At 45.8% G+C, this 22,394-nt stretch overlaps 1 long non-coding RNA gene across 1 annotated transcript; it reads right to left on the bottom strand.

The window, feature by feature from the left end:
- Positions 1-104: 104 nt before the first annotated feature.
- Positions 105-20,576, bottom strand: LOC140207479 (uncharacterized). The gene is made up of 3 exons (XR_011888570.1): positions 20,168-20,576; positions 3,538-3,652; positions 105-512 (listed from the first exon to the last, which is right to left on the bottom strand). It is a non-coding gene; the product is annotated as an uncharacterized lncRNA (long non-coding RNA).
- Positions 20,577-22,394: the final 1,818 nt, after the last annotated feature.

The following is a 22,394-nucleotide window of genomic DNA, read 5'->3' on the forward strand; positions in this document are numbered from 1 at the left end:
ACATATTAGTCAACAGAAAGGTTGTAGTCCCTGTAGTCTTTGTTTCCTGGTAAACGAGATGTCCCTTCCCTTTAAGGTCAGTGAATCATTCAGACTGCTGATGGTAGAGAAGAATTCAGTTTATTTGTCATTAAAGTTCACCCAGAGTGGTTTGCATGTAGTTGTTGTAGAGTTCTGTGGTGTTACATTGAAAGGGCCCGACAGCCAAATCCTCCCTGTTGTCCAGAAAGTCCTTGCAGATCAGGCAACTCTTTTGGGGTCATATATTATGTCCCGCGCTCCCATGCAGCCTCCTCTACACTGGTGACGCCAGCTGCTCTGCGTTTATGCCAGGCAGGGCTTTTGTTTTTGAGGGGAGGGGGTGGTGTGTTCAATGATCTTAGCCTGTTTTGTTCAAGCAGACGTGGGTTTTGGAGTTTGATGGTCGGGTTGCCGTTTTTTTTTGTAGAGGGAGGGGAGTCTAATGTTTCTTTCTGAACGACTTTCAATTGCATTCTCTGTTTCGTGGCTACCTGGAGAAGAAAACAAAATCAGAGTTATAAATGATACATGTTCTTATAATAAATGAATCTTTGAATCATCCGCTACAAGCGGGATTTCCCGGTGTCCAAACATTTTAGTTTCGATTCTCATTATCATTCTGACTGTCAACCCATTGTCTTCTCTTCTGCCAAGATGAGGCCACCCTCAGGGTCCAGGATCAGCACCTTATATTCCATCTGGGTATCACCACACACCCCCACCCGCGCCCCACCCCCGCTCCAACCTGATGGCATGAATATCGATTCCTCCTTCCTGTGAATACATTTCCCTCTCAGCCCAACTTCCGCTCTGACCTTTCGCTTCCTCTCACCCGCTTATCACCTCTCCTTGTGTCCACTCCTCCGTCCCTTTCTCCTATTGTCCACTCTCCTGTCCTATTCGATTATTATTTCTTCTCTTCTCCAGTTCTTGTACTTTCTCAACTACCTGACTCACCTACCACATTCCAGCTACCCCTTTCCTCACCTGCCCATTTTTATTCAGATATTTACCCCCTTCCTTCTCAGTCCTGAAGGAGGGTCTCAACCTGAAACGTCGACCGTTTACTTTTTTCGGTAGAATCTACCTCACCTGCTGAGTTCCGCCAGTCTATTTTGTGTGTTATGACTTGGATTTCCAGCATCGGCAGACTTTGCCGTGTTTGTGATTTACCTCTCTGTTGTCCCACCGGCCTCCAGCCTCTGCTGACACTGCGGCCATTCGCAGCGCTACAGAGACATACAGGCACTGGTGGGGTGCATGGACCACCGGCCACTGGTGGCGATGTGCAAACCTCCAGCCAAGGGTGGTGCTGCGCGATCTCCTGCTAAGTGTAGGCACGGTGCTGACCCTAGGGGTTGCCGATGGTTCATCTCTTCCACATATCCCCACTCATGTGAAAATAAACTAGCTCCTTGTCTCCATTAAAATTCAGTTTCACTTGAAGCCTGATTTTAGACTACTGTACTCTGGGGAAATGGCTGTGACCACCGATCTAAGCTATTGTAAACTGGGGGATCAGAAATGTGCTCCCATTGAGCTGAGTGTGAGAAACTAACGTGGTTGTTAAACAGCGGCAAAGAGGATTACTTTCACGAGTTGCTTAACTTGTATGAACGTATCAGAGTAAATATTGATTATCAACCTCCCATCTAGCAGGTAGGAAACAATATTCATAAAAGGCTGCCAGTGAGTTAGAGACATAGTCAGAAAATATGATTCATGCACAATATATTTTATAGATGCTGCAATTCTGAAATAAATTCGGGAGAATGGTGTATACACTTAGTTCTGTGGAAGAGGACGTTGGTAAACCTTCAAAGCACTGAAGAGGTGCCTCTGTCCTGTCCCATTAACAATGGGTAATGGCACCAGCTCAGAATGGCACTTTTGTCACAACAATCAGGCCTGTTTCCTGACTGTGTCACTGTTTGACTATGACTCTGATGCCCAGGTCTGACAGATAGTATGGGAGCACAAAAAATGAGATTTGTAATTATTCAAACAGAACGTATCTTGTTTGGAATCACAATCTCAAAGCAACAACCTAACTAGAGGTCAGGACATTTAGTTCCATCATGTCTAAAGCAGAGGGCATGCACTTAAAGTGAAAGGGAACACCTTTGAACGAGATGTGGGGACGTTTATTTATTTATTTATTTATCTATCTGTCTATTTATTTATTTATTTTTAAACACAAAAAGTGGTGGATGCCTGATGTGATGGTAGAGGGATATACCATGGTGTTGTTCAAGGGGTTCTTGGATAGGGACGTGAATGAGGAGGAAAATGAAAGTTATCTATGCTGTGTAGGCAGAATGGATTCATTTTGTTGGGTTTGATTACTAACATAATTAGCTTGGCACAATATTGTAGGCCAGCGGGCCTGTTCCTGTGCTATATTGTTCTAATTTCTAATTTTTGTGTAAGTTGCTCGGGCTGATAGTGGATTGAGGGTAACCTTACTGAAGCATGGCATCCCCGAGGGCACAGGACAGGACGGATCTGGTGATGTTTTACCCCTTGGGAGAGTCTTGATCGAGGGGTCAGTATTACTGGATTGGTGGGTGGAAGCGGACAGGAGCAGTGGTCATTTAACACCTTGAGAGCTGGGTGCTTCTGACAGAGGGTGGGTGATCTCTGGATTTCTCCGACCGGGTGGGAGGTGGAGGACAGATCATTGGTGGGGGGAAGTGCCTGGAAGATTAAACGCAAAGGGGAATTGGGGCAGTATGGGAGCTGAGGACTTATGGAATTGAATTGTGGGACACGTTAGAGGGGCAGACTAAATGACTCCTGCTTCTAAATCTTGGTATTCTCATTAATCCCCACATCCCCAGTGACTCCAGCTAATGCCATTAATAGTGATAAAACCAACCTGCATCTTGTTGGGATCTGCGGGTAATCTCTTGCGGTAAAACAGAGAGAAAACTCGGCAGGCAAGTAGCACTTGAGGTCAGGTTCAAACCCACGTCACCGGCGGCTCCACCCACTGTGCCACGTGGTGATTTATAGTCACTCGGGGCTTTCCAAGGGGAAACTTACCACACAGACTGCAGTGGTCCACCGAAATGATGCTTTGCCATTGGACACATGACATCTATATTAAAGTAATATATTTTAGAGGAATGAATTCCCTTTAATATTGATGGCATGTGTCCAATGGCAAGAATTTGACACTGAATCTCTTGCAGGGGCATGATAAAAACTGCACATGAAGCGGAAAGCGGAAAACTAAGTCATTTGTAACAAAGCAGTGAAATTCACTACCAGCCCAGCCTGACCCCTTCACAGGATTCATCAGATCCCTGTCTGATTCACAGGGGCAGAGCTTGTAGACAATGCCAGCGATGGCAATGTACGCTGACTGACTGACAGACAATAGGCCAGTGAGGTTAAAGCTGGAATGACACACAGAACCACATGTGAAATGTAGCAATCTCGGGTTGCACTGGGACGTCAGGCACTGAACAGTATTGTCAACATGAAGGAAAGGTTTGACTGAAATGTATTTACCTGTTTGCCTTTCCCCTGATGCATCAGAAAATTAATCCACACGCCAGCAGCACTCCAGCGGTGACTCCAATCAGATTCCCGGCTATCGCTCCACCTGACAGACCTCTTGGAGGGTCTGCAAGATGAAGATGAGGAGATAATGAGATATGATCGAAGCTATTGAGTAATTGAAAGGTTGAGATAGAGTGGGTGTGTAGAGGATGCTTCCTATAGTGAACAGAGACGAGGAGGGATTTCAGCCAGAAGCTGGTGAATCTGTGCCGTTCATTGTTACCGATGGATTTGGGACCAGGTCGTTAATTATATTTAAAGCGGAGGTTAGCAGGTTCCTCATTAGTCAGAGCGGTAATGGTTGTGGGGAGAAGGCAGAAGGCAGGTGGGTGGGGTTGAAGGGATAATAAACCAGCCATGATGTAATTGCAGTGTTCAATTTTGCTCCGATGTTTTAGGTCTTCTGTGCTTATGGTAACCCAGCAGAACTAAACACAGTAAATTTCCATTCTACTTTGATTAACTTTGTTAACTCGGGGTTTTGGTTTATTACAATTATAATTTGAAATGCAGATTCAAAATCTTAGTTGGGCACAGAAGTATTTTGCTAGATAGCCTGGAAACACGGTCCTTACTCCAACTGGCCTGCACCGACTAAGATTCCAATTTAAGGTAGTCTCAGTTGCACACGTTTGGCTCATATCTCGTCGAACCTTGACCTTTCTTATCCACATACATTTTGAACGTTGTTACTGCCCCATCTCAGCCTCTTCCCCTGTCAACTTGTCCCATATACCGATCATCTTCTTGGAGATAATGTTGCCCTTGAGGTTCCTATTACATCTCTTCTCTCTCACAAGCCTGTGCCCCGTAATTACTAATGCCCAAAACTCTGGTGAGTAAAAGCTGTGAACAATTTTTATATATGTGCTCACATGATTTTACAACTATATCCAATCCAATTAATATTTATATTAACCCACAAAATTCATGGATTAGACAGTACACTCATAGGATTGCCTTTTGTCTCCATTTTCAGAAGCTCTCTGTTCATCCCAAAGCACTCGCGTGGTGCAGAGATAACTTTGTATAGTATGTTAGTGGAAAATATTGCTCAATGGGGAAAATTTCTTTGGTGGGGTGGAGATTGTTCCCAAAGGAAAGGGCTTAAAACATTTACAAATCAGAACATTTGTCAATGAGATTGTGAGTCTGAACCACTCCTTAACTGGGAATGGAACACAGAACTTGCAGCAGTATATGGTACAAACACGGTTTTTGCCCGTTGATATGTCTGCCGACCATGGTGCCACTTTAAAACGCAATTCCGCCTGCACAGCATCTATATCATCCATCCCTCATCAGCCCCTGTGTGTGTTTGAGTGCCTCCTAAGCGTCCCCACCCTGTCTCCCTCCACCAGCTCCATGGGTGTCCTTTCCAGCCATGCACCACTGTTAAAAAATAAAACTTGTCCTGCAAATCTTGCTTAAATTTCATGCATCAGTTCATAAAACCATGGTCTCCAGAGCTGAGATTTCGGCAGTGGCACAACAACTCTTTCAACTTCTGTCATAGCTTTACAAAACCTCTATCAGGTCTCCTCTCCGCCACCATGGTCCATAGAAAGCAGTCCAGCTCTGTCCAACCTCTCCTCCAGGCAGCATTCAGATGAACATTTTCAGCCCCTCACAAAAAAACCCATTTATTTCCAGTGATGGGGAGAGCAGCCTGCACACAACACTCCTGATGTGACCTGAGCAAAGCTCCATACACTGCATCAGTACTTCACAAACTTTAAACTCAACACTCTCGCCGATGAAGGCACGGATGATGTGTGCCCTTTCTACTTGTGTTGCCAATTAATTGTCCTCTCTTTCACATGTGGGGACCTACTAAAGTCGATATTTTCCATAAGGACCATACAGGAGACATGACTACAGAAATTTGCCTTCTCTAACCGGGAGAAGATGTTGAAATTTCCAGTGTATATTGTCAACCCTCCGGACTTTTGCCTCCCGTGTGGTTTTCTGCACCGTGGATTCTATAGAAACACAGGTAACAGGAGTAAGGATACGTCGTTCGAGCCCTCAGGATATTGGCTAACTCCATATACAAGGAGAGGACATATATTTTTAAATATATGTCAGACTATCACCCAGACACCTTGGACCACCTACACACCTAGTCACCCTCTTAGAAACATAGAAAATAGGTGCAGGAGTAGGCCATTCGGCCCTTCGAGCCTGCACCGCCATTCAGTATGATTATGGCGGATCATCCAGCTCAGAACCCTGCACAGCCTTCCCTCCATACCCCCTGATCCCTTTAGCCACAAGGGTCATATCTAACTCCCCCTTAAATATAGCCAATGAACTGGCCTCAACGAAAGACACCTTGGACCATCTACACTGCTGGTCAGCCTCTTCTACGAAAGACATAGCTAAGCTGGTAAGTAAAGTGAAAGTAAATGCGAGGATGCTGGCAGGACGCGGGGACCCGCGTTAGACTGAGTGGTGATGAAGGTTATGAACAACACTGCAAATGTGCATGCTAAAGCTCTTTTATCCAGGGTCTGGTAGTCCAAAACAAGCATACACATGTTTAAGGTAGAAAGAGAATGATGTAAAAGAATATGAGTCAGCGGGTAGTGAGTACGTAGAACGAGCTGCCAGGAGTGGCTGAAGAAGCTACAATCGTATCGTTTAAGAAAAACTTGGATAAGGATGGGTTCAGAGGTGCTTGGACTGAACACAGGAAATAGGAACTAGCTGGATGGGCACTGCGTTCACCATGGACTGAAGAGATTGTGCCTGTGCTGTATCGCTGTCTGATACTGTAACTCCAATCGATCAATACTACCATCAATCCATCACATACATTCACAAGCCTATCTCCACATTGAATGGCTACATTCCTGCCCTGTTTATAACACGTTACTGCATGATTTGATCGCCAAATAGCTGCTTGAGAAGCTGTTTTTGCTTGTGGTTTGGCTCAGCAGAAAAGCACAGGGCTTATTTGATTTCTAACGTGAAAGGACACCCATTTCAAGAAAGATTATTTCTAATAAAATTCAGCCGAAATTTCAGAGCAAACAGTTATAGTTTTTGAGCGCTATCAATTTCAACCTGAGGTGCGATAGGCAAGACGGGAGCTGACGTCTGTCACATAATCTAGCTGCGAATCAGTGTCAGGAGACATAAGGAAACGCCCTGCTTGGTATTTGAGGAGGAGGGGCCACTGCACAGGATCGGAAAAAAGTTGACAGTTATAAACTCAGCCAATTCCATCATGGGCACTAGGTTCCCCAGCATCAAGGATACCTTTGAAATGCGATGCTCTGAGGCAGCACCCATCATTAGAATCCCCCGTCACCAAAGCGAAGTCACCTTCTCATCCTGCAGGAGGTACAGAACAGAAGGCTGAAGGCGCACACTCAGTGTTTCAGGACCAGCTTCCTCATGAGAGTTCTGATTGGACAATGAATACCTACTCACTATTTCCCTCTCTGTTTGTACTACTCAGTTATTTTTTTTCCCCATATACTTATTGTAATTTATAGTTTTTTTTTTCTTAGTTTGTATTGCAATGTACTGCCACAAAACAACATGACATATCCCAGAGATATTAAACCTAGTTCTGACACTGATTCAGTTTTCATGTAAAGAAAATGCTTTAGTCACAATACAATGCAACATTAAAATCACTCTTCCAATTCTTACTTGTAGCAAAGTAAAACAACAATAATAAAACACTCCTGGGCACAATCAATTGAAATTCCAAACCATGTCATAACAGTACAAGTGGGCCATTCAGCCCTCTGAGTCCATGCTATCTCCCGGCAGTGTGATCACCTCCATCTCACTCCCACTGACTAGGCACGCTTTCAAAGTGTCCTGTGCTGCAGAGTGGTAACCGGTTTACTTTTGTCATATGTACCAAGGTAGACGTTTTTTCTTGCATACTGTTTACACAGATCAAATCATTACACAGTACATTGGGCTAGAGTAAGGTAAAACAATAACAATAAAGAATAAGGTGTGACAGCATAGCACAGGCAAACACGAAGGTAAGTTGTAAAGGGAATATTCCATCTTATCGGACAAGGGATCCAATAACAATGAGATGGATCCTGTCCTGATGCCTATTGGTAGATGCTTTCAGGCCCTTGTATTGTCTGTCCGAGGACAGGGGTAGAGAAAAGTGAAGAGAGAATGTCCATTGTGAGTGGGGTTTTGATTATGCTGGCTGCTTTATTGCTGGGTGTGTACATCACCGACCCTCTGTCCATCAGGGCGGTTTAACTGAAAAGTTAGTTTCTTTCACCCATTGATTTTGGATTTAGCAGTATTTTATGAAAAAGAGAATGGAAAAGTTGAAGATGTTGGAAATATTAAATGATAGAAAAGCGGAAATCCCAGTAAGTACTCAAGAGGCCAGGTAGGCTTAGTTTAGCAAGAAACAATTCAAGTCGAAAATCCTCTGTCAGAATTAGTTGAGGAATTCTAACCCTCTCAGGTGATGGCTCATTTCACATTCGAGTGTCACCTTGTTGCTTTCCCGCCTCCCTTTCCTACATTTGGAAGTTAACCACTGTTTCTCCTTTCACAGAGGCTGCCTGACCTGCTGAGTGTTTCCAGCACTTACTGGCGATACTTCTGTACGCTGTGTTCCTTGAAACTCTGTAAACGCTCCAAGATTGGTTCGTTTGGTTTGACCAGTGACTATATTTTAATCCCACAGGGGTGGTTTCTTGAAATCCGTGGTTACATTCGTGCTACTCAGGATTCTGTGTTCTGAGAAACCATTCTGCATCTCAAAACTTCAGAAGCTTCACTCCACAATAGCCCGTGATGGAAAATGAAGTGGCCACTGTGAAGATCGGCTTTGAACGCTCCTGATTACAAGCCATGAGCGCAGCATGCCCCTTGGTTACTGGGTCAGATCTACCCTGTTCCTCATTGACCAACGTTCTGGCAAACATGACATAGCGCATTACTTGCTGTAGATTTAAATTAACAATTACCAACAAAATTGGCTGCTAATTAATCCCTTCACACTATTCACTATTTCTGTTACTCGGCCCCAGATTCACTATCCCTGATGAGCATAGACTGAACGGCATAGCGTGAAAATTGTAAAATGAAATTGTTTAGGAGTCTAAGACGTTGATTGAAGTGGAATATGGTGGTAGAAATTTGGTAGTAGGAATAAACGTGCGGACTAATTTCTAAACGGGGAGAAAATCCAGGAATCTGAGATACTGAGGGACTTGGGAGTCCTTGTGCAGAACACACTGATGTCGAGTCGGTGGTGATAAAGGCAAATGCCGTGTTAGCATTAATTTCGAGAGGCCTAGAATACAAGAGCAAGGATGTGATGCAGAGGCTTTATCAGGCACTGGTGAGGTCTCACCTTGGTATTGCGAACAGTTTTAGACCCCTCGTCTTAGAAAAGATGTGCTTACATTGGAGAGAGTTCGGGGAGGGGGGCGGGGGTTCACAAGAATGATCCCCGGAATGAAAGGGTTATGATACAAGGAACTTTTGATGGCTCTGGGTCTGTATTCGCTGGAATTCTGGAATTCAGAAGGATGAAGGGGTATCTCATTGAAACCTTTCGAATGTTGCAAGGCCTAGACAGAGTTGATGTGGATAGGATGCTTCCCATGGTGGGAGAGTCTCAGACAAGTGTACACAACCTCAAGATAGAGGGGCGCCCGTTCACAGAGATGCAGAGAAATTTCTTTGGCCAAAGAGTGGGAAATTTGTGAAATTTGTTGCCACGTGCAGCGGAGGAGGCCAGGTCGTTGTGTGCATATAAGGCAGAGATTGATAGGTTCTTTATTGGACATGGCATCCAAGATTACGGAGAGAAGGTCGGAAAGTGGGATTGAGGATGAGAAAAACGATCAGCCACGATTGAATGGTGGAGCAGACTGGACCATGGGCCGATGAGCTAAATGGCCTAATTCTGCTCCGAAGTCTTACGGAATATGGACAGAAACTTTTACTTATCTCGTACGGTGATCTTTGCAGAAAGGCTGCTGACAAATATATTTACCACAGTCAACCTTCCCTACTGACTTGATGGTGTAGTCCAGTCCCGTGTGCAGATCATTTGTACTATCTATATTCAGCAATGGGAACTGTCTGGGCAGAACAAATTAATATCATAGTTGTACCAATATCTGCTCCAGCTAGACCCCACGGCTGAATCCTGATGCTGTCTGGTCCATCTACAACCGAAATCCAGATGGAATGTTGCTTTTCCGATAACTAACATTGGATGTAAATAAATGTAACGAGCTACCTGCACACTTAAGGTTAACCTGTAGCTAGATCTCTGCACTGTCGCTGTTGTAATCATTGGTTACGATACATTTATACCTTTTTGCGTCATTTCTGTGAACACGGGGTATGTTCAGATTCACTTTATCAGAAGATGGAGATATTCTTACATTATCCTGGGCGGGTCTTTATCTTTAAAACATGTTCTTCTCTGAACTAAACAACAGGAATTCTGCAGATGCTGGAACTTCAAGCAACACACATCAAAGTTGCTGATGAACGCAGCAGGCCAGTCAGCATCTCTAGGAAGAGGTGCAGTCGACGTTTCAGGCCGAGACCCTTCGTCAGGACTAACTGAAGGAAGAGTTAGTAAGAGATTTTTCAAATCTCTTCTCTGAACTGTGGCCTTTGTATCACAAATGAATACAACTGACTTGCTTTTCACAGGACTGGAATTGATGACGATTACACCGACATGAGACACGGGCTCTGTAAATAGGAGTAAAAGGAGAATGAAGGAATCCTTTGTACCGCAGCCCAATCATATCAGCTGGGGCTCTGTGCCAAGTGGTGATCGTGACTCACATATAAGCCTAATGGCAAATGACTAGGAGTTTATGAACTGGAGGGCTCGACTACAGCTGTACAGGGCACACGTCGTCCTGTTTTGTTCTTCTTCTTTTGATTATTTAATTTTTTATATATATACATACATATTATTGTCATTTGTTGTTGTTTATTACGTATTGTAATAAAGTTCTGCAGCAAAACAACAGATTTCACGATAAGTGCCAATGATATTAAACTGATTCCCATTCTAATTTAGAAGACTGCATCATTAGAAGATGAACCAACTGAAAGTCTTGTAGCTCCTATCAGAATAACCCTGATGCAGGGTTTTAACAGAACCCTTAAGCTAGGGCCCAAACACTAATCCTAACAAAGGCCCCGAATGCAGGGTCTCAGCACCAACCCCAATGCAGGGCTTGAACAGGAACTGTAATGCAGGATTTAAACAGCAACACTAATGTAGGGTTTGAACACTAAACCAAATAAAGGGCCTGTACACTGAACCTAATGCAGGGCCCAGACACTAATCGTAATGCAAGGCCTAAACACTCACCCTAACGCAGAGTTCAAACGCTAACCCTCATGTAGGACCTGAACACTAACCCCTTCATGCAGGGCCTGAACAGGAAGCCGAATCACTGGGGTGGTGATGTTAGCCGATGCCATGTTGGTGTCTAAGAGACATGGACACACAGGGAGTGCAGGGATGTGGATGGTGTGTAGGCAGATGGGAAGAGTGTAATTTGACATCATGGCCACCACCTATACAAGATTCCAAAGTGCCTGTTCCTGTACTGTACTGCTCTATGTGTGACCCCATATTCCCTCTACAAGTGGGGGAGTCATGAAAAAGCAACATTATCACTAAGTAAGTGCCGGGTCATTGAGAAGGTGAGTATGTGGAAATGCCTTCACTCAGAGACAGGTGAACGTTTGGAATTCTCCGCCCCTGACGGAGCTGGAGGCTGGATCATTGGATATAGGTGGGGTGGAAATTGATAAATATTCTAAAGATCCAGGGTTATGGCAAACTGGAAGAGAAGTCGGTATAGTTCAGCACAATCAGTTGAATGGAGGCTGGGGCTGGAAGAGCTGAGTGGCCTGAAACTTCGATTTTCTGATGGTCTTGAGTTAGCTCTATAATGTTTAATTTCACTTTGGTCTAACATCCAGACAGAAAGCAGAGTAATCCAGCCATCGCCAAGGTATTTTCCGGATTGGAGGAATTGGAGCGTAAAGCAAGGGTTCAGAATTAAGCAGCCATCAGCTTCTGATGACGAAACATTTGCAACTTGAATCCATAGATAACTGTCGAAACAAGTCACGGTCTGCTCAAGGCCGATGTAGGTGATCTCATTCCCCACTCCCGAAACGCTGCGGTATCTGCGGAAGTCACAGTCCATATGTGAGTGCAGATAAGAGGCCAGAAGGCAGGGTTATCAAAAAACAAAAATAGGTGGTGGAACAGGTATCACTGAGGAAGCAGGGAGTACTTAGACAGATTGTAAGAATGGCCAAAGAAGAGCCAGAAGGAATATCATACAAAGGAGTATCTCACCATGCAGTTTGATAAAATGAATAAAGGTGCAAACTATTTTCCAAACCAAGAGAAAATTTCAATAACCAGTGGTGCAACAACACCTAGGACCTCTTGCGGAGGATTCCCTGAAGATCATAAGACCATGAGAGATAGCAGCAGAATTGGACATTTTAGACATTTGGCCCAACGAGTTTGCTCTGCCATTTCAAATGATTCATTTCCCTCACAGCCCGATTCACCTGCTTTATCCCCGTATTCCTTTATGCTTTCACTATTCAAGAATCTGCCAACCCGTGACTTAAATATACACAATGACGCCCTCCACAGCCGCTATGGCAAAGAATTCCCCAGATTCACCACTGTCTGCCTAAAGCAATTCCTCCTCATCTCTTTGCAAAATCGACTCCTCAATATTCCAAGACAGTGTCCTCTGGCCTTAGACTCACCACCATAGGAAACTTCCGCTGCACATCTACCCTATCGAGACATTTCAACATTCGATCGTTTTCAATGAGTTTCTTCCCTCATTCTTCTGATTTCCAGTAAGTACAGCCCCAGAGCTATCAGTCCCTCCCCATACGATACGTATTTCAAATCAGCAATCATTTTTGATAGTGTCCGTTGTACCATCTCTAATGTCAGCACATTCTCTCCACGATAGGGGGCCCAGAACCATTCATAATATTGCAAATTAGGCCTCACTAGCATCGAATAAAGCCTTAACATTACATCATTGCTTTCATATTCTAATCCTCTCGAAATGAAGACCAACATCATATTTGCCTTCCTCACCACCAACCCAAAGCACAAACTAACCTTTAGGGAATACTGCATAGGGGCACCCAAGTCCCTTTGCACCTCAGACTTATGATTTCTCTCACAATTTAGAAGATTGTCTCTTCTGCCGTATTTGTATCTTCATGCACCTCCAAACGCTGTATTCTATTGGTCACTTTTTGCGCATTATCCAAAACTGTTTAAGTCTTTCTGTAGCTTCTTACCTGTTTCTTCACGTATCTTCATATCATCTGCACACTTGGACACAAAGCCATCAATTCTTTCATTGAAATCTTTGACAGAAAATGAAAAGAAGAGGCGGTTCCAAAACGGACCCTGTGGAATACCACTAGTCATAAGCAGCCAGCCAGAAAGGTTTCCCTTTATTCCGACTTTTTTTTTTACCTTCTGCCAATCATCCAGCCCTCTATCCATGATAGGGCAGGATTCATGCATGCGTGTTAAGAGGCAAAGAGCGAGAGCAAAGGGATCCTCTTCTGGTTGACTGCCGGTGAATAGCGCTGCTCCACAGGGGTCAGTGTAGGGCCCGAAACTTTTTACATTCTTTGTCAATGACTTGAATGATGGAGTTGATGGCTTTGTTGCGAAGTTTGCAGATGATATGAAGTCATGTAGATCGAAAGACGTAGGGAGGCTAGAGAAGGACAGAGAGATTAGGAGAGTCGGTAAGGTAATGACAGTTGGAATGGCAGTGTCTGGAAGTGAATGGTCATCCACTTTGGTAGAAGAAATGAAACCGATGACTATTTTCTAAATGGACAGAAAGTACAAAGAACTGAAGTGCAAAGGGACTTGGGAGTCCTTGTGCAGGATTCTCTTAAGTTTAATTTGCAAGCTGAGTCTGTGGTGAGGAAGGCAAATGTAATGTTAGCATCCATTCCAACACTATAATTTAAAAAATAGGATGCAATGTGCGACTGATGAGGCCACAGATGGAGTATTGTGTTTAGCTTTTGACATCTTATCTTAGAAACGATGTGCTGATACTGGGCGGGGGTGGGGGGTGGTGTTCAAACGATGTTCACAAAAATGACTCCAGAATTGATTGGCTTATCATATGAACGGCTTTCGACGGCTTTGGGGAAGTACTCACTGCAACTCAGAAGAATGATTAGATTAGATTAGATTAGATTATAAGAACACTCAGTCCTATTTTATTGTCATTTAGAAATGCAAACATGCATTAAGAAATGATACAATGCTTCTCCGGAGTGATATCACAGAAAACAAGACAGACCAAAGACTAACACTGACAGAACCACATAATTATAACATATAGTTACAGCAGTGCAAAGCAATACCATAATTTGATAAAGAACAGACCATGGGCACAGTAAAAAAAAAGTCTCAAAGTCCCGGGTCGATCGACTTCCGTGTCCCCGACAGCAGGCGGCAAAAGGGAGAAACTCCCTGCCATAAACCTCCAGGCACCATCAACTTGCTGATGCCTTGGAAGCAGCTGACCACAGCCGACACTGAGTCCATCCATCCGAAAACTTCGAGCTTCCGACCATCCTGTCCGATACAGCCTCCCGAGCGCCATCCTCTGCCGAGCGCCTTCGACATCTCCCCATCCGCTGAAACACGCAAAGCCGAGGATTTCGTGGTCTTCAGCTCCGGAGATTCGGGTTACCACACAGTAGCAGCGGCAGCGAAGCGGGCATTTCAGAAGTTTTCCAGATGTTCCGCTGTGCTCTCACGTCCGTCTCCATCAAATCAGAATTGTGCACGGTCCCCTACGTGACAGATGACAGACATCGTCACCAAAGTGGCCGCGCGCGCTGCCGTAGCTTTGCCATCTTCTCCCCCCTCCCGGGGAAATTGACGGGTGGCCTCTTTGAAACGTACCGAATTGTGAAAGGCTTTGAATGAGTGCATGTGCAGGGGAAGTTCCTATATGACACCGGCTCGGAATAGAGCGGCGGCCTTTTAAAACTGAGATAAAGAGGGATTTATTTAGCCAGAGACTAGCAAATCTGTGGAATTGTTTTACACAGGCCATTATGGAAGCCATGTCTCTGTGTATATTTCAGGCAGAGGCTGATAGCTTCTTGATTGGTCAGGGCATGAAGGGATACGGGGAGAAGGCAGGAGATTGGGGCAGAGAGGAACACTGGATAAAATTGGATGATGAAATAGCGGAGCAGACTCGATAGGTAAAATAGCCTAATTCTGCTCCTGTATCTTACGTTCCATGATTTAATAGAGAGGCTTTGCGGGGTATTGATCAGACAGCACCTGGAGTACCGTGAGCAGTTTTGGGCCCCTTGTCTGAGAAATTGTGTGTCGGGATTAGAGAGGGTCCAGAGGAGGTTAACATGTAGGTTCCCTGTGAGCTGTGCAGGTGCGCGTCCGGACAATAGCTGAAACGTCCCCGCGCACGCAGCTTTTGTTGCCACGCAGCTTGAATTGTCTTTTTTTTTAATATAATGTTCAGTTAAGGCACTGCACGATTTTCCAGGCTATGTAAGAATTTCCAGCTCAGTGGAATTGTTGGGCCAGACAGGGATTGTTCTTCACAAGAAATGTTCCAGGACTGAAGAGAGTGAGGGATGTTTGATGCCTCTGGGCCTGGAAAACTGAGGGGACACCTCATTGAAACCTACCGAATATTAACAGTCCTGAAGTTCTAAATGAACTGGATATGACCAGCTTGCGTGCTGTATGACTTTATAAATCTATAGTATACCTCTCTGCTGATGGAGAGATAAACTGGCATAAATGTCTGATTTTGTTACAAAGAGCATAACGCATACTGCTGAACAATGCAAAGTTCTCCACTCAATAACCAAATTCTTGTCATAATGGGGGCATTGATGGTGTACCTAAATGCAGGACACAGACACTGACGTGCTAGGACCAGGACTAGGACTAGAGTTAAGCAAGCAAGGGAAGTGGAGAAGAAAGGACGCTGGACATGATATAGGCCCGGGACGAAAATAGGATACAGGGCCTGGGCTAGGACTTGACTAGGATAGTGGAACCAGGACATGGAACAAGGAACTAGAAGCCTGGGCGTGGACTCCGAGCCAGAAACTGGACAAGGACCCAGAACCTGGGTCTTGACTCGGGCTCGGATTACAAAACCAGGCAAGGACATGACATGGCTACCGAACAGGACGTGGCTGGGGTCTTGAGGCTTGAGGCTTGAGGCTGGGGTGTTGAGGTTTGAGGCTTGGGTCTTGGGTTCCTGGCGACCAGGCCGAGACGTGACGAAGCTTGGGTTCCTGGAAGCTCTGGTTCTTGGCGGCTCGGGTTCTTGGAGGCCAGACGAGGACATGACGGGGCAAGGGTACTGCGAGGCAACTACTGGGCAGGACGCGGGTCTCTTACCCGTTGGAGGCAAGGGACAGAACCAACCGCAGGGTAACGGCAAACGGCCTGGCTTACCCGACGGAGGCAAGGGACAGGAAGGGATCTAGTTCCGGTGTGGCTACAAGACTCGAGGCGACCGGTAACCTCAGCAGGCTACGGAACAGCCAAATCCATATCTGGATGACTACACCAGCCTTCCACCGGTGAGTTGCTCCAAGGCGAGACTGACAAGGTGTAAGCGAGGGTCACAGGCGTGGCAAGGCTTCAGACAAGGCGAGGCGAGGCGAGGCAACAGAAGGAAGGGAAGGGATTGAGACGGTGTGTTTCGACAAGAGCAATCCAGCAACCAAGCCCTGGTCTCTGGACATATGTATGAGTCTGCCCAAACTACAATCATGTGCCTCAATTAGAGTGCTCAACAGAAACGGGGTAAACAGGAAAACCTGGAACAAAGGTCAATGGACCGGACCTTGAAGCGGAATGCGGACGACACCGACCGGACCATGACAGAGCCCGCTCCCTCTACGTGAGCCTTCTGGCGACCAAACAGGCTATCTCAGACTATGGACGATCCGGGCGGGTGGGAGGGTATTTAACAGAAGAGAACCCCTAGTGGCAAGAGGAAAACGACAGTGACTCTGTCGCTGGGTCCAAGACTGGCGGGATTGTTCTGTCATAATGGGAGCGTCAGGACGCAGACACTGACAAACTAGGAACAGGACTAGGACTAGAGTTAAGCACGCAAGGGAAGTGGAGAAGAAAGGACGCTGGACATGACACAGGCCCGGGAAGAGACTAGGGTACAGGGCCTCGGCTAGGACTTGATTAGGATATTGGAACCAAGACATGGAACTAGGAACTAGGAGCCTGGGCGTGGGCTCCGAGCCAGAGACTGAACAAGGACCCAGAGCCTAGGACTTGACTCGGGCTCGGATCCCAAAACCAGACAAGGACATGACATGGCTACCGGACAAGACGTGGCTGGGGACTTGAGGCTTGAGTCTTGAGGCAGGGGTCTTGAGGATTGAGGCTTGGGTCTTGGGGTCTTGGCGACCAGGCGAAGACGTGACGAGGCTTGGTTTCCTGGTGGCTCGGGTTCTTGGAAGCTCAGTTTCTCGGTGGCCAGAGGAGGACATGACGGGGCAAGGGTACTGCGAGGCAACTCCTGGGCAGGACACAGGTGTCTTACTCGACGGAGGCATTGGGACAGGAAGGGACAGAACCAACCACAGGGTAACGGCAAACGGTCTGGCTTACCCTACGAGGCAAGGGACAGGAAGGGACAGTACTGACCGCAGGGTAACGGCAAACGGCCGGCCTTACTCGACGGAGGCAAGGGGCAGGAAGGGAGCTAGGTCCGGGGTGGCTCCAAGACTCGGAGCGGCTGGTAACCTCAGCAGGCTACGGAACAGCCAAACCTATGTCTGGATGACTGCACTAGCCTTCCACCGGTGGGTTGCTCCAAGGCGAGACTGATGAACTGCAAACCAGGGTCACAGGTGTAGCAAGGCAACAGAAGGAAGGGAAGGGTTTCAGACATAGTGTTTAGACAAGAACAATCCAGCAACCAAGCCCTTGTCTCTGGAGGTATTTATGAATCTTCCCAAACTAGAATTTTGTGCCTCAATTAGAGAGCTCAACAGAAACGGGGTAAACAGGAAAACGTGGACAAGCGTCATGGACCGGACCGTGAACCGGAATGCGGACTTCACGGACCGGACCATGACAATTCTAGCTCCAAGGCAACAATGAAATGACTGTACAGCTTTCACAGACGAGTGTATATTGGTAACCAATGCTGGTATCGTTCAGTTTTTACACATGTAAAAATAGCAACACTGAATATGTGTTCAAAGCTTAAGACCATAAGACATACGGGCAGAATTAGTCCATTTGACCCATCGAGTCTGCTCCGCCATTCAATCACAGCTGTTCCTTTAATTTCTCCGCCTCAACCCCATTTCCTGGCCTTCTCCCTGTAACCTTGATTCAATGCCCAATCAATAAGCTATCAATCTCTGCTTTAAATATACCCAACGACCTCGCCTCGGCAGCTGAAAGTGGTCCCATATTCCACAAATTCACCACCCACTGGCCAATGAAATTTCTCCACATCTCTGTTTTGAACGGACACCACTCTATCTTGAGGCTGTGCCCTCTTGTCCTAGATCTTTCCACATGGGGAAAACATCCTTTCCACATCTACTCTGTCTAGGCCTTACAACAATCCACCGGTTTCAATGAGATCCCCCCCTCATCTTTTTGAATTCGGCGAGTACAGACCCAGAGCCATCAAAAGTTCCGCGTATGAAAACCCTTTCATTCCTAAAATCATCCTTGTGAACCTCCTCTGGGCTCTCTCCAATGCCAGCACATCCCTTCTAAGATGAGGGGCCCAAAACTGTTCACAATACTCAAGGTGAAGCCTCACCAGTGCCTTAAAAAGCCTCAGCATCACATCATTGGTATTGTATTCTGGACCTCTCTAATTCCCTGCCCATTCACCTAATCTGTCTAAGTCCTTCTGCATCCTAAATGTTTCCTCAACACTACCTGCGCCTCCACCAATCTTCGTATCATCTGAAAACTTGGCAACAAAGCTATCTATTTCATCACCAGCCATGCAAATATTTACTTTAATAACTTGGAAACTGTCATGGAGATCAGTCAAAGAATCCGCATTCAATTCTGAACAGACATTGGAGACTTAATAGCTTCTAGGCTCAAACAGGAGACTTTAGACCAAATCTGCCTTGTCTGGTGATGATGCAGGGCTGTGATCAAGTTGCAACAGGACATACGTTTGCACATTCTGGGGAATCTGGGAGTACAGATCCAAGGCAGAGCAGAAGCCCATGGTTTGCTGAGAACATTATTGATCTCTCAAAACAGCATTCGAAGAAATGTCATCCATCTGACCCCCTATGAGTTACATTTCTCTCTGCACAGTTTCTGCCTGACTTGCTGGTGTTTCTGATTTTCGTCTTATTAATTTCAGAGTTATACCATTCGGGTTATTTTGTCTTTTAGTCACTATAGAAAAATGTGGCAATTTCCTCTGTGGTTATTTGAGTTGGATGTGCAGAATCTGAATGCTCAGGTTACACGTCTCTGGCTGCATCATCAGATTTTTTTCAGTATCATTATCGTGGTGAGTAGGTTTCCTGGAAGCTGCATCTCCCCGAGAGTCAATGGGCATCGCTCGCCTGAGCTCCATTCTTGCTAACAGCAACAGGAACAACCTTTTAGTTAGACATGTGAACCATTACACATTTGACATTTGATCAGTTTGCTCTTTTCATCAGGTGCCAAAGTCTATTCTTCTCACTCCCAACGAACAAATTTCTCACAACCTCCGTCTTCCTATTAAATGTTTCATATTTCATCGCCGGATTATCTTTTGATTCTGAACATCTGCGTTATATATTTATTTTCAAAGAAACTTTCAGGGTTCCAGAGCGGTGACATTGTTGGCAGTGTGTTTTTGGGCGACACAGGACACTTCAGCTGACGTGCAGGGGTTAAACTGCCCACATGATCACACAAAGCAACATCAGCTCAATACCACACATACAGGAACAACAGCTCCCAAGCCGCCACCACCCCCCTCCCCCACACACAGACACTAAAGAATTAATATGATTCAAAATGATTCAAACGCGGGGTGAAAGAATTTACTTTCTGACTGGGAATACCGCACCGGCCAGTCACTATTGCCGTCACATCAGGGTTTACATTAACGGAAATAAGTGAATAAATTGTACAAAAAAACTCCTCTATAAAAAAGTAGGTCTTTTTTTTTAAAGTAAACTGGCGTAATCAGGCGAGATGTGACCGTTGGGCTGAGCCGGGGTCACTCGGCCTCTGGTTCCTCACCCACAAGCAACCTCGATCTTATTGGTCCAACCATCCGACGCTTATCCGGCAAGATCCCAAAGTAAATAAAGGACAGGGTCATCCCATGAATTGGCTAAGAGTCCCCGATCAACAAAAGATAAACCTTCAAAACGTTAGTGACTTACAATGTAACAAATTAAGTTCGGGCAGTAAAGATAAAACACGGGATTAAAGAGAAAAATAGAAGCCCTACAGTGAGTGACGGAACAAGACCAGCGTCTCACTTACCAGTGACTTGGAGAGTGACGGTCGCTGAGGTTTGTGAGCCGCTGGTTGGGACCATGTTCACCTGGTATTCCCCACTGTCTGACTTGTTCACTGACTTCAGCAGTAGCGACCCGTTGGAGTTGAACAGCACAGCTCGCGATGTATAAGAATTATGAATAGACACCACTTTACCGATCCACTGACAGACTGTTTTCTCGTGAAAAGTCCAGCTTCCACTGGCGATCTTGTCCGACGGCTGCACTGAAAACAACGCATTTCCCCCGACGGGTGACTGTATCTGACTGTTCTCTGCTTTGACGGCAAAATCCAGAGACTCGGCTGAAAAAGAGAAAATCGTATGAGGGTAAAGTGACAGAGGTGGACAGACAGGAGAAATGTGCTTAGCTCAGTCAGTACGGATACTTAAGATCTGTACTCGGCTCAGTAAGATCTTCTCTTGCAAACTAATCTTCTTTCCTACATGCACCCGCCGTTCTGTTGATTCTCTGACCACGAACCGTCCGAGAGACCCGCACCAGCAGTTATGAAGGAACAAAGAACAAGCGCTGGGAACGGCAGCAGCGCCATAGCGAGAGAACCGCATCTGCCTTCTGTTACACTTGGAGACAGAAACACACTTCCCGGTCTCTGGGCCGCCTCGTTTGATTCCGTCGTCGGAGGCGGCAGAGCTCATTAGACCAATTTTCCAGCGAACCAACGTGCTTGCCCTGACACACGCACGCACACACACGAGCGAGAGCGCGCACCCACACACACTAGCGAGAGCGCGCATCCACACACACCTCTGTCATATAAGACCCTGATTTTCCTGCTGGAGCCTTTGCCCCCGTCTGCTGACAATCCGTTGTACACTATTATCGTTCTATCCACCTGTGCCTCTGCAGCTTCCCATCTCTGAATCAGAATCATGTCTACCATATTATCACCAGGCATGCGTCATGAAATCTGCTACTCCATTGCCGTTGCTTAGGATTTATTAGCTTCATGTAAGATCCTGAATAGGTATATCCTGGCGGGTGAGGTCAGCCCCTTCCTCACCGCCGCCTAGCACTCTGAAAATTAAAATAACTGATGCCCACAAAGCAGGAGAAGGCTGTAAGAAGATAGTAAAGCGTTTTCAGGTAGCCGTTTTCCCAGTTTGTAGTGTAATTAAGAAATGGCAGTTAACAGGAACGGTGGAACGGAGGAGGTCAAGTTGAGGTCTGGAAGACCAAGAAAACTTTCCGAGAGAACTGCTTGTAGGATCGCTAGAAAGGCAAATCAAAACACAAGCTTGACTGCAAAAGACCTTCAGGAAGATTTAGCAGACTCTGGAGTGGTGGTGCACTGTTCTACTGTGCAGCGACGCCTGAACAAATATGACCTTCATGGAAGAGTCATCAGAAGAAAACCTTTCCTGCGTCTTCACTACAAAATTCAGTTTCAGAAGTTTGCAAAGGAATATCTAAACAAGCCTGATGCATTTTGGAAACAAGTCCTGTGGATTAATGAAATAGTAGAACTTTTTGGCCGCAATCAGCAAAGGTTTGTTTGGAGAAAAAAGGGTGCAGAACTTCATGAAAAGAACACCTCTCCAACTGTGAAGCACGGGGTGGATCAATCATGCTTTAGGCTTGTGTTGTAGCCAGTGGCACGGAGAACATTTCACCGGTAGAGGGAAGAATAAATTCAATTAAATACCAGCAAATTCTGGAAGCAAACATCACACCGTCTGTAAAAAAGCTGAAGATGAAAAGAGGATGGCTTCTACAACAGGATAATGATCCTAAACACACCTCAAACTCCACAATGGACTACCTCAAGAGGCGCAAGCTGAAGGATTTGCCATGGCCCTCGCAGTGCCCCGACCTAAACATCATCGAGAATCTGTGGATAGACCTCAAAAGAGCAGTGCATGCAAGACAGCCCAAGAATGTCACAGACCTAGAAGCCTTTTGCAAGGAAGAATGGGCGAAATTCCCCCAAACAAGAATGGAAAGACTCTTAGCTGGTTACACAAAGCGTTTACAAGCTGTGATACTTGCTAAAGGGAAGGGGAGGGGGGGTGGTTACACTACTGACCATGCAGGGTGCCTAAACTTTCTTATCGGACGCACACCCATACACGACTACACTTTCTTATCCGCATCTCCAGCTCTCCGTCGTGTTTGTTTAACACATAGTCACCACCCTTAGAGTTTGATGCCCAAGCACTGGTGTTTGGGATGTCTCCCTGACGATCTCTAGA

The sequence above is a fragment of the Mobula birostris genome, chromosome 13 (genome assembly GCF_030028105.1).
Source record: "Mobula birostris isolate sMobBir1 chromosome 13, sMobBir1.hap1, whole genome shotgun sequence".
NCBI lineage: Eukaryota > Metazoa > Chordata > Chondrichthyes > Myliobatiformes > Myliobatidae > Mobula > Mobula birostris.